This window comes from Lepisosteus oculatus, chromosome 14 (assembly GCF_040954835.1).
Source record: "Lepisosteus oculatus isolate fLepOcu1 chromosome 14, fLepOcu1.hap2, whole genome shotgun sequence".
In the NCBI taxonomy this organism is placed as follows: domain Eukaryota; kingdom Metazoa; phylum Chordata; class Actinopteri; order Semionotiformes; family Lepisosteidae; genus Lepisosteus; species Lepisosteus oculatus.
In genome coordinates, this window is record NC_090709.1 from 24,945,102 (window position 1) to 24,959,149 (window position 14,048).

Sequence of the window (14,048 nt, forward strand, 5' to 3'; positions counted from 1 at the left end):
CTTTTCGAAACGAAAATGTATTTCCTGTCTTAGAAATGCTCTGGGCGGTATGTCTTGCACAACGTGGACTGCAGATCTGTGATATTGTCGAATTCGAGGGATCCAGCAATCATACTGGATTTGACTGGGATTCTGAAATGTCTCTTGCAAAGGTATTTGGGTTTGCTTGAACATTTAATAAAAAAGTGATCTGAGACTTCCTAGCTTCCAGTCTATAATCTCACTGTAACTAAACTAGGATGTGATGTTTCGCAGATGTGCAGTGTGCCTTTACGCTTGGCATGTTCAAGACTATTCGTTGCGTGAGCTTCTCACTGCGTGTCCTGTACTGTATTGTGATTTCGTTGAGATTATCTACGAGGAGTACAGCGATTAGAACGCCTTGAACCTTTTTTTCGGTATATAAAAGAAAACGCTAAAGCACATACAAAGTAACTAACATTTCCTATATGTAGGTTTTCTGATTATATCTCTACTTTACTTAAATACCTTAGTGACAGGCGATTCTTTCCGATATTTGTTCAGGCGCGGTTATTGATCCCATACTAAAGATTATTTTTATAAAGAAATTTTTATAACGGACATTTGGTATAATTAAAAAAAAATACTCATTCACGAATGTTAACATTTTTTACAGTAACGTGTTCTATTGTGATATTGCGCCCCGTGCAGCAATATCACCAGACAGTTTAATGGTCTTAATCACACATTCTCCCTTCACTTAACGACAGACTACTGTTCTTTTAAATTTTCTCCATTCATTGGAAGTGAAGAGAACAGAACTTAAGCTATTATTTATATAAATGTAGTGTGAGCCTTTAATGTGTTCTATAAAATTGAGGAGTCAACTGGATAGATTTGTTAAATATTTTAGTGATGCGTCTCGTATTTGTGGTTATAGGAGGAAAGCAGGGATGAGGAGGAAATAGGTGGCACCCAAGCATGTTAAAGGAAAAAACTCAGCATCTTAAGTGATTTATGTTGGTTTACAGTCCCTTTTCTGTCCTGTGATCCAATGACTGTGTTGAAACAGCCAGGGTTGCGCTAGCTCTTGATGGACTGGTATGCAAACCAAATGACAGACAAGCAAAGCGTTGTTTTACAATTCTGAAAGCTTGTTCAATGTGGCTTCTTGTGTTTTTATGACTCCTGTTATAGTGCTGGTCTTGTAATGTTGTTGGATTGTGCACAGGTGTCAGAAGATACCGTCATAAAGGATAAGCACGAGTTAGCAAAACAACACGCCAGCAAGCACTTCCTCCCTTCGAAAGGAAGATGTTGGAACTGATTAAAGAACTTAATCTGAACTGACACAGGAGAGAGAGAAAATCAAAGTTCTGAAAAGTAAGCACAAGGCACACCCTGCTAAAGAAATGTATTGCCTTAAAAAAATGCTTGGAAGGTCAGAGGAACAATTGTTGTGTTTTTTTTTTTTGCTCAAGTATTTTTATAAGTTTAATTTCCAGTTCTGTTAAAAATAAAACTGAACTTTACTGGTTATTAGTCAGTGTCTTTTGTAATGATTTAGCTGTAATGATGTCTGCTTATTCATCTGGAGTGTTAAACAAAATTAATGCTGCAATAATACAGTAGTGTTTAATTTCAAATGCACAGCTGCTGTTCTCATTTGTTTCATGACTAATTATAATTGGGTATCTCATTAATAACTATGTAGCCTCATCAGGTGAATTGTCGCCTAAATGCAATTCTTAAATTAAAAACTAACTGATTTGTCAGGAAATTGAGTTTGAATATAAATGAGAAACAGAAAAGTAATTGTATATTAATGTGGCCTACATATTATTCTACTGATCAGAAGTGTTCTGATGTACAGTCCTCTCCAGTTCGGGCTAATTAGTACAACAAGGCCGAGCCCTTGGAAGCGGATTAAGCACAAGTTGAGCTGAGCTCCAACTTTGTTCCACATATTTTTTGCTGCAATTGAACTTTGGAGCGGGAGATGATCTCCAGAATGTACCATACTAACTTAGTACGCGGCTGTGTTTTAACTCGGGAAGTCCATCGCATTTGACCCTATGGGTTTATATACATGGGTTTCTCTGCATACACTACCATAAGGGAGGAATGGTGAGTTAGAGGGAGGGCACCAGTTTGGTTTATCAAGAAATCACCAAACTGAGTAGAACTACAGATCCAACCATTCAAAATGTGCAAGGTACAGATGCAGCCATTCAAAGTGCGCGGTACAGACACCGCGGTACAGATACCGCAGGTATGATGACACGGGGTACCGCGGTGCGTGATTGGTTGACCGACAGGGGCACTCGTGGTCCGTTGGTCTGTCGTAGAAAGACTTACTGTAAACGTCTTTACTGTGCCCGTTGTAGATATTGAATTTTACCACTGAAGGGAAATCTTAGTAGCTGAGCATAAAAAGAATAGGAGCATACTGTAACGCGTGTGAAGGCCATAAACGATATTAATTTTGGAACGTAAACATACAGTATATAGCTGGTCTTGGTACTTTAAAGAAAAAAATACACACCGGTATTCCATTTCTCCCTAAACATTGTAAGCTTCGAAGTCTTTAACTAACGTGATACCGGAGTCAACAAGCATACTTTTAGAATTTGATTAAAAGGGAATATAATATGGAATCGCGTATCTAAAAAATTTAATAACGGTATGATTATATCCGTGTACTGCGGCAGGGCTGTGTAGGGCTGTTTCGCCTGCCTGATCATGTGAGCTGTATTGTAGCCTACTGGTCTAGGTGCGTGACTACCAACTGGCAGGTTGTGTGTTTGAATCCAGCTGGTGCTGGACTTTTCATTTTTATTTATTTATTTTTTAATCGCGTAACATAAACATATTACCGTATGCAAACTGTACTGTATACAGTATGTATATGTATATTTAATGTCTTAACTGTGCCCGTTTAATTGAATTAAAAAAAATATTTAACACGAACATTAAGCTGTTTACATCTTCCGCCTGAGAACAGTCACCCGTTGCTACCCAACGCAGAATGGTGATTGGTTGACACTATCTGACACCCCTCTGATTGGAGAAAAAAGACGTGCTGGTGTGCTATACACACTGTGCCAGGAAGAGGATTTCTTTCTATTCAAAACGTGTATTTTAAAAGTTTAAGAAGTAAAAACCTTACAGCGTACACAGATTTCTAAACTGATCAGGATCGTTATCTTTGTCTTATGCATAATAATGTTCACCGCTCTGTCCAGCAAATTAATAATAAACTTTATTTTATATAGCGTTTTAAACGAATAAGTAATTAGATTGCTCATAAACCTAATCACTTGCTTTTTCTTTTTATTTAGGCTCAGATTTCAACTATAGATCGTATTATTAATAACCATAATAACAACCAACCAACAAAAACAACCATATAAACATAATGGTGGTGCTGGACCTTCCAGTTGTATTTATTTTTTAATCGCGTAACATAAACATATTACCGTATGCAAACTGTACTGTATACAATATGTATATGTATATTTAATGTCTTAACTGTGCCCGTTTAAGTATTGAATATTCATATCTAATTTTACCACTGAAGGGAAATCTTAACATAAACATACAGTATATGGCTGGTCTCGGTACTTTAAAGAAAAAAATACACACCAGTATTCCATTTCTCCCTAAACATTGTAAGCTTCGAAGTCTTTAACTAACGTGATACCGGAGTCAACAAGCATACTTTTAGAATTTGATTAAAAGGGAATATAATATGGAATCGCGTATCTCAAGAAATTAATAACGATATAATTATATTCATGTTGCAAAAGAACTGCAACGGACATAAAAACTCCCTTGCATGGTTTCATTACGACCAGAATCGGTCTTGAGATATTTTTAACTTGATTTACAGTATTTGAGAGGTATGTCTTAACACCGATACTACAGTGCTTAAGTACTGCTCACGTATATGTTTCTAGGTTTATATTATGCATTTCATACGGTCAAATTACTTTTGAGCAACTAATAAGAAGCGCGAAACGGTATGCGTTTTACTTTCGTTTTGTGCTGGGACCCGTGGATTGATTCGAGATATCAAGTACATACAAGTCATTTTTTAAATGTTGTAGTTCTTCTTGAAAAAATGTTACGAGTACATCATCTATCAACAATTACACAGGTTCTGTTTCCATATTGCGGATTTTGGTTACGTAATATTATTTTCTAGATTTCACGTTGTGAAGATGATCGAAACACGAGGGCGGCGTAGCGGTCGGCTCTTGCTTTCCCGTCTATGCCGATGCACTGCAAGTACAACCCCCCCTCCATCTCCTGGGTGATGGGTAGCAGTTGGACATCTGGGAGAATTATTCGTCCCACTGGCATCTGTGAATTCCGCTGTGCTTCCTGGGGGGAGATAGCCGGCGGGGACAGCATCAACAGATTCCTGCGCGGTGGTGAACTGAGAGGCCGGGATGGAGTGTCCTGAGGCGGTGTGTGCTCTGCGGGGGGCAGAGCTTCCGCCAGGCATTGCAGCCTGCGCGGCGGGGAGAGGCACTTTTCGGGAGACAGCTGCTCAACTGTTTGACTGCTGGAACTCTAGCCTCCCAATCCTCCCCAGTAATGCATCGTAATGCTCCCGCTGCTGCCGAAATGTCTCCATACAGGTGCTGCTTCTACAGGTTGGCACCCTGGCCAGTGGCCGAGAGCAGAGACCCACGGCCTGTGGCAAAATAACATAATTCATGTAAGAAATAAAGTCACACAGTAGTATTCATCAGTCGCGGAACAGAAGTCAAAATAAACTTTTCTTTTTTTCCGTCTTACCGCTTTCTTTTTTACTGTCCTGGTGGTAGATCGTTTCGCCCGTGCGGTGTTTTCTTGAAGAACAGGCTACGAAGAAATAATTATAATTGAATTTAAAATTAAAAACGTCAATAATACCTTGTAATATGCGCTGTAATCGCGTATTTCAGATGAAGTCTGCTGTATTTGCTTACCCTTCGCTCTTTGGAAGCTGGGGCGGCAGAAGCACCCCGTCTCTTCCCGTAAAACGCCTTGGTCTCCATACTGTACTATGGTCGCTGTAGTGCAGGTTTGCAGTTTTTTTTTGTGATGGGAGCTCACCCAATCCCTTGGTGTCTTTTATGCGTCACACATACTGTATTTCATCGCCATATATTTCATGGATATTATGGAATATAATGGATGGATATCTTAGTTATCTTTCTAGTTCACAGGTTTGCATGCATAATTTAATTTTGAAAGCCACTGAGACATCAGGTACTACTGTTGTATTTAAGAAAAAGAAACAAAACAAAAAACATACTAACAACTGTGCCATCCTACTCCTTAGTTAATACATTTTATTATTCATAAACAGTTAACATTGTTAGCAAAATATTTTGAATTATATTTAACCCTATTTTTTCTTTAGTTTTGTATTTAACTTATTATATGATAGTCAGACTTAATGTATATTAATGTATATTTGAACAATGAAAATATATTTTTACAAGATTTTACATTAAGCACTTAAAATTAATATGGTTAATAATAGTAAACTGTAACATGCTGTAACAAGATCGGTTAAACTGCGAAGAAAATCCTTTCAGAGAAAATGTTTCAGGTGTGAAGAACATAGATCTCCAATGCAGGGTGTTCCCACACACCCTGCCCCCACTACCATTAGAATATACACAAACATTTTAGCGTTTCATTCTGAGCAGAAGACCCTCACACCTGAAGAGTGCTGGCTGTGACGAATTAAACCGGTTTTACAGGTTTCAATCACAGACCATGTGACATGGGACTCAGTAAACTACAGTAACACCGTATTTGATAACGCTTTAAAAACGCTATAAAATAATGTGACTTGGCACAGAACAAGTCACATCAAGTCAATTTAAACACAAGCTGTCTTTAGCCCTCTAAGCTGGTTCATACAGAAATGTAGAGATCCAGGCTCAGAACACACAGCTTCATTAGCGAATACATATGCAGGACAACTAGAGAAGACATTTTACAGAGGATGGATTTTTAGAAACATCCCATCAGACATCCCATCATATTCACAACGTGAAATCTAGAAAATAATATTAAGTAACCAAAATCCGCAATATGGAAACAGAACCTGTGTAATTGTTGATAGATGATGTACTCGTAACATATTTTCAAGACGAACTACAACATTTAAAAAATGACTTGTATGTACAGTACTTGATATCTCTAATCAATCCACGGGTCCCAGCACAAAACGAAAGTAAAACGCATACCGTTTCGCGCTTCTTATTAGTTGCTCAAAAGTAATTTGACCGTATGAAATGCATAATATAAACCTAGAAACATATACATGAGCAGTACTTAAGCACTGTAGTATCGGTGTTAAGACATACCTCTCAAATACTGTAAATCAATTTAAAAATATCTCAAGACCGATTCTGGTCGTAATGAAACCATGCAAGGGAGTTTTTATGTCCGTTGCAGTTCTTTTGCAACATGAATATATTTATATCGTTATTAATTTCTTGAGATACGCGATTCCATATTATATTCCCTTTTAATCAAATTCTAAAAGTATGCTTGTTGACTCCGGTATCACGTTAGTTAAAGACTTCGAAGCTTACAATGTTTAGGGAGAAATGGAATACCGGTGTGTATTTTTTTCTTTAAAGTACCGAGACCAGCCATATACCGTATGTTTATGTTAAGATTTCCCTTCAGTGGTAAAATTAGATATGAATATTCAATACTTAAACGGGCACAGTTAAGACATTAAATATACATATACATATTGTATACAGTACAGTTTGCATACGGTAATATGTTTATGTTACGCGATTAAAAAATAAATAAATAAAAATGAAAAGTCCAGCACCAGCTGGATTCGAACACACAACCTGCTAGTTGGTAGTCATGCACCTAGACCAGTAGGCTACAAGACAGCTCACATGATCAGGCAGGCGAAACAGCCCTACACAGCCCTGCCGCAGTACACAGATATAATCATACCGTTATTAAATTCTTTAGATACGCGATTCCATATTATATTCCCTTTTAATCAAATTCTAAAAGTATGCTTGTTGACTCCGGTATCACGTTAGTTAAAGACTTCGAAGCTTACAATGTTTAGGGAGAAATGGAATACCGGTGTGTATTTTTCCTTGTGATATTTTAAGCTCTAGTTGAATGATAGGTGTCGCATTTTAAATCATTTTCGTAGTTAGAAATTATGAAACGCCCTGTTAAAAGCAAGGAAGTTTTTATGCCCGTTGAAGTAAAACAAAATGCCTGACAAAGTATGGCTTGGACAGATTCCAAGTGCTTGTACAAATGTGCTAAAGAAATTATACTTTGAGTATACAGCTTGTCCAAAGCCATCCATTATTAATACTATTAGTAATATCTTCAGTAAAGGCTTTGATGCATAAATATTTCTGATAAAGGTAGGTTGTGTACTTTTGTCCAACTGAGCAATCTTGCTTTCATAAAATATACCAACATTTTAATGACTGATGATTAACATGCTGTAATACACAGTTCAAAATTAAACGCTCAAATGCTGTACATGAGAGGTTAAGCTCCCCCTGGCGGTTTTACAAGGCGACGCCGGATAGTTAGTCACGTGACACACGTGAAATGCGTGAAACGCGTGATACCGTGACACGCCCACCGGGGTATGCCGCGAAATACCTCACCCATTTTGAATGGCTGCATCTGTAGATTGTGGTACTAAATACAGTAGGAGCAAAGGGGTAAAGAATAGTTAATTAAAGGCTCTTCTAAAGAAGGAGGCTCTGAGTCTGGATTTGAAGGAGTTTAGACAAGGTGACTCTCTGATATCCTTGGGGATAGAGATCCAGAGGTTGGGGGAATAACCGGAGAAGGCCCTGTCACCCGTAGAGTGTAGACGGGCTTGGGGGACAGATAGGAGACCAGAATTAGAAGAGCCAAGGTTGCGATTAGGGGAGTAGGGCAATAAGAGCTCAGACAGGTACTGAGGTGCCAAGCCATGGAGAGGCTCATAGGTGAGCATGAGGATTTTAAAGTCGACATGAAACTTGACAGGGAACCAGTGCAAGGACTACAGGATAGGAATAATGCGATCACCGACCTTGTCCAGTGCTAATTTCTCCCTTGTGGCCGCTTGTTCATTTTCGACTGTCGACTCAGAAGAAGTCCTTTATTTGACTTGATCAACACCAATCCCTAGAGGATTTCGAAAGCTGAATCAAAATAACATGTGACTCTGGGTGGACTCCAACCCACAACCTTTGAATGACTTAATTCTATTAACATCTAGAAGTCCAACACGCCCTCCATTGTGCCACAGAGCAAACACTTGTGCTAAAACATAAAACACCTGCAGAAAGCTGTAACACATGCATATCCTTTCATCCTTAAATTGAGCTCCATAAATATTGGCAGTGATTGGCCTGCTGTTTATGAATAGATACCACTGCGATTCACACCCAGGATCTTTTGTTTTTTAGTCAGGCACACTAACCAGCTAAGCCATGGCACCAAACATGCAAAATGTTATCTACAGCTTCAAACATCTGTGAGAAACAGGCAGCTTTGCAGTGTTACACCTGCTGGCTCAAAAGGTTAACCTTTTCAAAGATGAAGATCGGGAGAGGATTTCTTTGTCAATTCAATCAAACGTTTCAGAAATGCGGAAAGATTGGTGTGATTCATGCCCAGCGTGGGTTCTCGTTTGCTTACAAATAGAATTAATTTCTTTCTCCAATCTACTCAACTTCAATTTTTGCTAATCTTTTGTTTAATTGCTTCCTAATGTATACTTTGCTGATTACTGCACTGTTCAATTTACCAGTTGATTTTCATTTCTTGTTTTGTAAGACAAAGAGGCTGTTCAAAACGTTACCTCACACTTCAGCCGCAGAGGCGCAGAGAGAGATACTACGACAGGTAACACCCCATGAGAAATATCATGAGCATCTGTAAAACCTCTCTACCTGCCCACTCCCCACACCGACGTGTGTGAGGAGGGTTTTAAAGGGACATTTTGAAGTGTAGAAACATTTTATCGTTCCGTAATTTTCTGTGCAGTTTGTTCCCCTTCAACTCTGCCCAACAACAGAGGTAATGTTTAATACGACAAGAGTAAAGGCACACTGCACATCTGCAAAAGACCACATCCGAGTTTAGTTACAGCAACATCAGAGATTGGAAGGTACAGTAGGTAGTTTCAGATCACTTTTTTATTCAAGTTTTAAGCAACCCTGAATACCTTCTTAAGAAAAATGTGAGAATCCCAGCTAAATCCAGTACGATAGCTGCACTGATCTACAGTATAAAGTTAGAAAACTGTTTGTGCGTTAAAAGAAGACACACCGCCCAGAGCTTTTCTAAAACAGGAATTACACATTTTGGAATGCGCCCTCCTTTATAAATTAAATAAAAGGTCTGAAGTCTGCTCCAAAGAAGAACTATATTCAGAGCTGCCAAAGAAGTTGAGATTTCACCAAGTGACAGGAAATATCTCATAAAACGAAGGTACAGTCATTTCCATGTTGGACAAGAGCTAAAGCCCAGTGTTCTTTAATTGAGTAATGTGAGGAAGGCATGTGCTGCAGAAGGTAGTGTGGCTGAGCGGTCTAAGGTGTTGGGTTTTAGGCTACAGTCTTTTTGGAGTCATGGGTTCAAATTCCGCTGCTGCCAGTTTCTTCTATGTTAAGACCTTGCTTCCGATGAGAATATGATCAGTTAAGAATTTATTCGACAGTCTGTCGAGAGATTGGGATATCTTTCAAGATAGTCTTTGTCAGCTCAACATCAAGGCAAAAAAAAGCTTTAATTTGTCTTCTCAACAGAAATGCTCATTGACCCTTTCAGCTTCATGCAGGGAACAACAGCTGCCGAGATAACTTTTCAGTCAGTGCGAATCGTAGTGTGCTGTCAATTCCATTTAATATTGCTTTTGGCTTGCATTCAGCTTTTTTCAGTGAAACTCGAATGCTCTGCTTTTTCACACCGAATTGTCAGCAGGAGTACAGTTTATGAAATCTTTGCACACAGCGCTCCATCAGGAATACTTTATCAAGATTAGAAGAAATTGTGGGATTCTCTGCATGCGTTCACAACGCATACCTCAAACAACAGCACCATTCAATAGGAAATTGATTCTGCTTCTTGCTGTTGTTCCTGTGGTTGCGGTAGTTATAAAGTTGAACGCTCTTCCACCTTCTGCCATAGTATTCACAGGGTCGGCTTCATCAATTGGCTCACAAAGGTCAACTGTGATTCGGCTCCGGAAAAAATCAGCAGCAGTGTCGTTATTTTGTCAGTGGGTATGGCTGTCTTTTAAAACACAAGAAAAACACGAGTTTGTGGATTTCTCCAAATAGCAACAGCAAGTTTTAAACCTGCGATAAACATTCTTCCAGTTGAATAGTTTTCCTTCAAGGAAAAGGCAGCACAACAGGGAGAGTCAATATTTAAAGACTTCAGCATCTGTATTGGATTGCTTGTATGCAGACATCGCTCAGAATCCCTAATATTATTCTCCCGAATTCAGTTGTGCAGTGCTTTAGTGGTTTCAGAGTTTCTTTTATCGACACTGCTGTAGTAGAGAAGTGACATAATCACAAACGCAACCATTTGTGCTGGCTGTTTCACTATTAAGCTTTGTTAACTATCACATGATTTTAACTAATTTAACGTCATCTTCAGGAAGGCAAGAGAGCACTGCACACTGAGCTGAAAGCTGTGTGAGCTCCTAACTGGGTGTCCTGTGCTGTTACATGCGCTCTCATATAGCTTGCCACCTTTAAAGGTGCAATATAAAATAAAGTTATTTATTATAATTATTATATAAACTCAACCCCTGCCAATGATTCGGTGTGAAGAAGCAGAACATTCAAGTTTCACAGACAGAAGCAGCACGCAAGCACAACCAACATTAAAATGGAGGGCATTAAAACTGAGTTTCTTGAGAGACTGTGAAAAAGCAATTCATTCCCTTTCATATGAAGTCAGCTGAAAACAATAAAACTACATACAATACAAACAAGAGCACATATAAAATATCAATAACATCGGCAGGGGCACATGCTATAACACAATTACACTTTATGAAAAAAGATTACACAAGGTAAATAAAGATAAGGTCCGCACAGCTTGTTCTTACATTTCGAAAGAGTCCATAAATACCCCTTTACGTCTATTTTGAACTGTTCAAACGTAGGACTCTTCCCAGACCATTTCACTTTATCTCACATTCCTAAACGAGAATGCATCTCCTGTTTTAGAACTATTTTGGGCAGTATGGCTTATGCAACGCACCCACAGTATTCTAACCATGGACTGCAGATCTGTGCTGTAGTTCAGCTGAATTTGAGGGATCCAGCAAACGTACTGGGTTTGACTGGGATTCTGAAATTTCTCTTGCAAAGGTATTCGGGTTTGTTTGAACCTTTGATAAAAAAGTGATCTGATCTGAAACTACCCAGCTTCCAATCTCTGAGGTAGTTGTCACTAAACTCGGACGTGATGTGGCACACATGTGCCATGTGCCTTTACTTTTGTAAAAAACTGGTATGGGGAAAAGTTTCTTAATATTTATTTTGATTAGCATGCAAGAAAATGTGATCATTACCTATGGAATTTCCCGCCAGCGTGGAGCTTGAATTCACAATCTTGAGATTGAGTGTTCAAGAGTCACAGAAGAGGTCGGCCTGGTCTTCAGTTTGCCAACCATAAGCTCCGGCAGTGCTCCTCTGTAAAGCAGATTGTTCGGATCGGTTATGTGGGACGGCACTTCGATATTAAGATCGTTTGCAGCACATGCATGGTTTCCCCCCTACATGCAAAAAACATAGACGAAGGAAGCTCTCTTGTCTTGGGCTGCTGACTCCCGGATTTAAAGCGCTCTGGGTGCCAGCTAAGTCTCTAACAAGCACACTATAAAGACAGGAATTACACTTTGCTCACATCACGCATGGAATGGCGAGGCTACTTGTTCCAATATTATCTAGTGTCACCTCATATGGTGCCGATTCCTGGTTTTCATTTAAGAAAGAGCACTGCAAACACCGTAAACAGTGCAAAACGTGTGATGAAAGAAGTCTTTTCCCCCCTTTTGTCTAAAGCAGAACACAGCGGAGTCATGCCGAGGGTTGTGAGATCAAGATTTCAGTGGAGCACTGTCGTCTACGTCTTTAGCTACATGAGTTGGACATCCTCTTGTACACGGAAAGCAGATTGAGATCCTCTGACATGAAAAGTGCCAGATAAAAGCCATTTCTCATCCTTTCTCTTAGTGGTGGAGCTATCGCATGTAAATGAGGCAACTTGCAAGGCGAGCAGGCTCGGTGCACACCGAACGCAGATGTCTCAGAGCAGTTGAGACGTGTCCAAGTGGCTGTCAAAGGACAGCACTTTGCTGGCGCCGTGGCTTAGTTGGCTAAAGCGCCTATCTAGCAAACAGGAGATCCTGGGTCCGATTCCCAGCGGTGCCTTTCCTCCTGTCTTACTGTACAGAATGTATCCTTACGGGCAAAACCCATGCCTTTTAATCCAGGTGAATGCAAGTGTTCGTTTCCTTTCTGGAACAACCTGTATTGAAAGAAATCTATACAGCTTGCGAAAGATGAAACACAAATCTTGCTTATCAGTGAAGAAGAGGTGCTCCCAGCAGGCCAGCTAATACCAGCAAAGTTTTTTTTTCACCCTGACCCAGAGAATGGAGAAAAGTGAGGCGCCTGTGGCTCTGCAGTGTAATCAGTTTGCGTGTTCGGCGGTTCCCAGTGGGCAAAAGACGTATAATATACGTCTATTAAACGCATACCTTAGACGTCTAAATGTGGTCTACAATTCGTCTAGAATGAAATTCTAATATATGTCTAAAGTTATACGTCAATTATACGTCTATGTTTAGACGTTCATTATACATAGATGGTTGGAGTTCTATTATAAGGATAAATTTAGAGGACTATTATACATATATGATTGGAGTTCCGGATAACTTTAGAGGTATATTATACGGATAACTTTAGAGGACTATTATACGTATATGGTTAGAGGTCTATTATACGTATAACTTTAGACGTCTATTATATGTATATGGTTAGAGGTCTATTATACGGATAACTTTAGACGTCTATTATACGTATATGGTTAGAGGTCTATTATACGGATAACATTAGAGGTCTATTATACGTATATGGGTAGAGGTCTATTATACATCAAAGATAGATTTTATAGGTGTAGAAACAAGTAAACCAAGCCAATGATTAGGTTTAGAAATGTATTCTGAAAATACACATTCACACCTGAAACATACGTATTTCAAATTATACATTGTATACAATCAATCAACAATCAACATATGGGCAATAATCATAAAAAACACAACTAGTCTTAAACTTCAGCTACAAATTCTGGTAACATGGCAATATACAGTATAGTAATGACAAACACAAAACTAATTACATTAACACACTAACTCAAAACCACATTTTGATTCAAATATACATTTTAGAATGTACAACTTCTATATTTCCAAGAAAAAAAAATATTACAATGGAAGTTAAGACGATTTTTGTCCACTATTTGCAAACCCTGTCTAATTGTCCTAACAGAACCAAAAACCTATTATTTTCAGAGTCCAGATCTCCTGGCCCCCTGCCTTGCATATGCATTCTTCAAGTAACACATTGCGTGCTCCTTTATTTCTTTTTCTGTTGATGTAGGGTGGGACTTCAGCACCGCAGCTAGAAGAAAATTATATAATATTACTTCCCAAATAAATGATGATTAATATCTTCTTTAGTATAATCTAAAAAATGAACGGTTTACTAAGCTCAAAGCTGAAATAAATGTATAAAATTTGGCTTGCATCATAGCAGTTGAGCAATAAAGTCTGTCCTAATTAAAGAGTACCCAAAGTTTGAAAGGACAACATAGAATAAGAATAAGAGAAACGGCAAAACGATTTTGTGTCATCTTCCCCATTCACACTATTTTATGTGCCATTTTTTTGCTTATTCACGTACTATTTTAATCAAAATAATATTAAGAAAGATCTGTATGTATTCAGATAGTATTATTATTGTTCATACTTACTCGTCAAAAGAGGATTGCTG

General features: G+C 38.7%; 1 non-coding gene across 1 annotated transcript; it reads left to right on the plus strand.

Annotated features, from left to right (window-relative positions):
• Positions 1–12,348: 12,348 nt before the first annotated feature.
• Positions 12,349–12,422, plus strand: trnaa-agc (transfer RNA alanine (anticodon AGC)). The gene has a single exon. It is a non-coding gene; the product is annotated as a tRNA-Ala (tRNA).
• Positions 12,423–14,048: the final 1,626 nt, after the last annotated feature.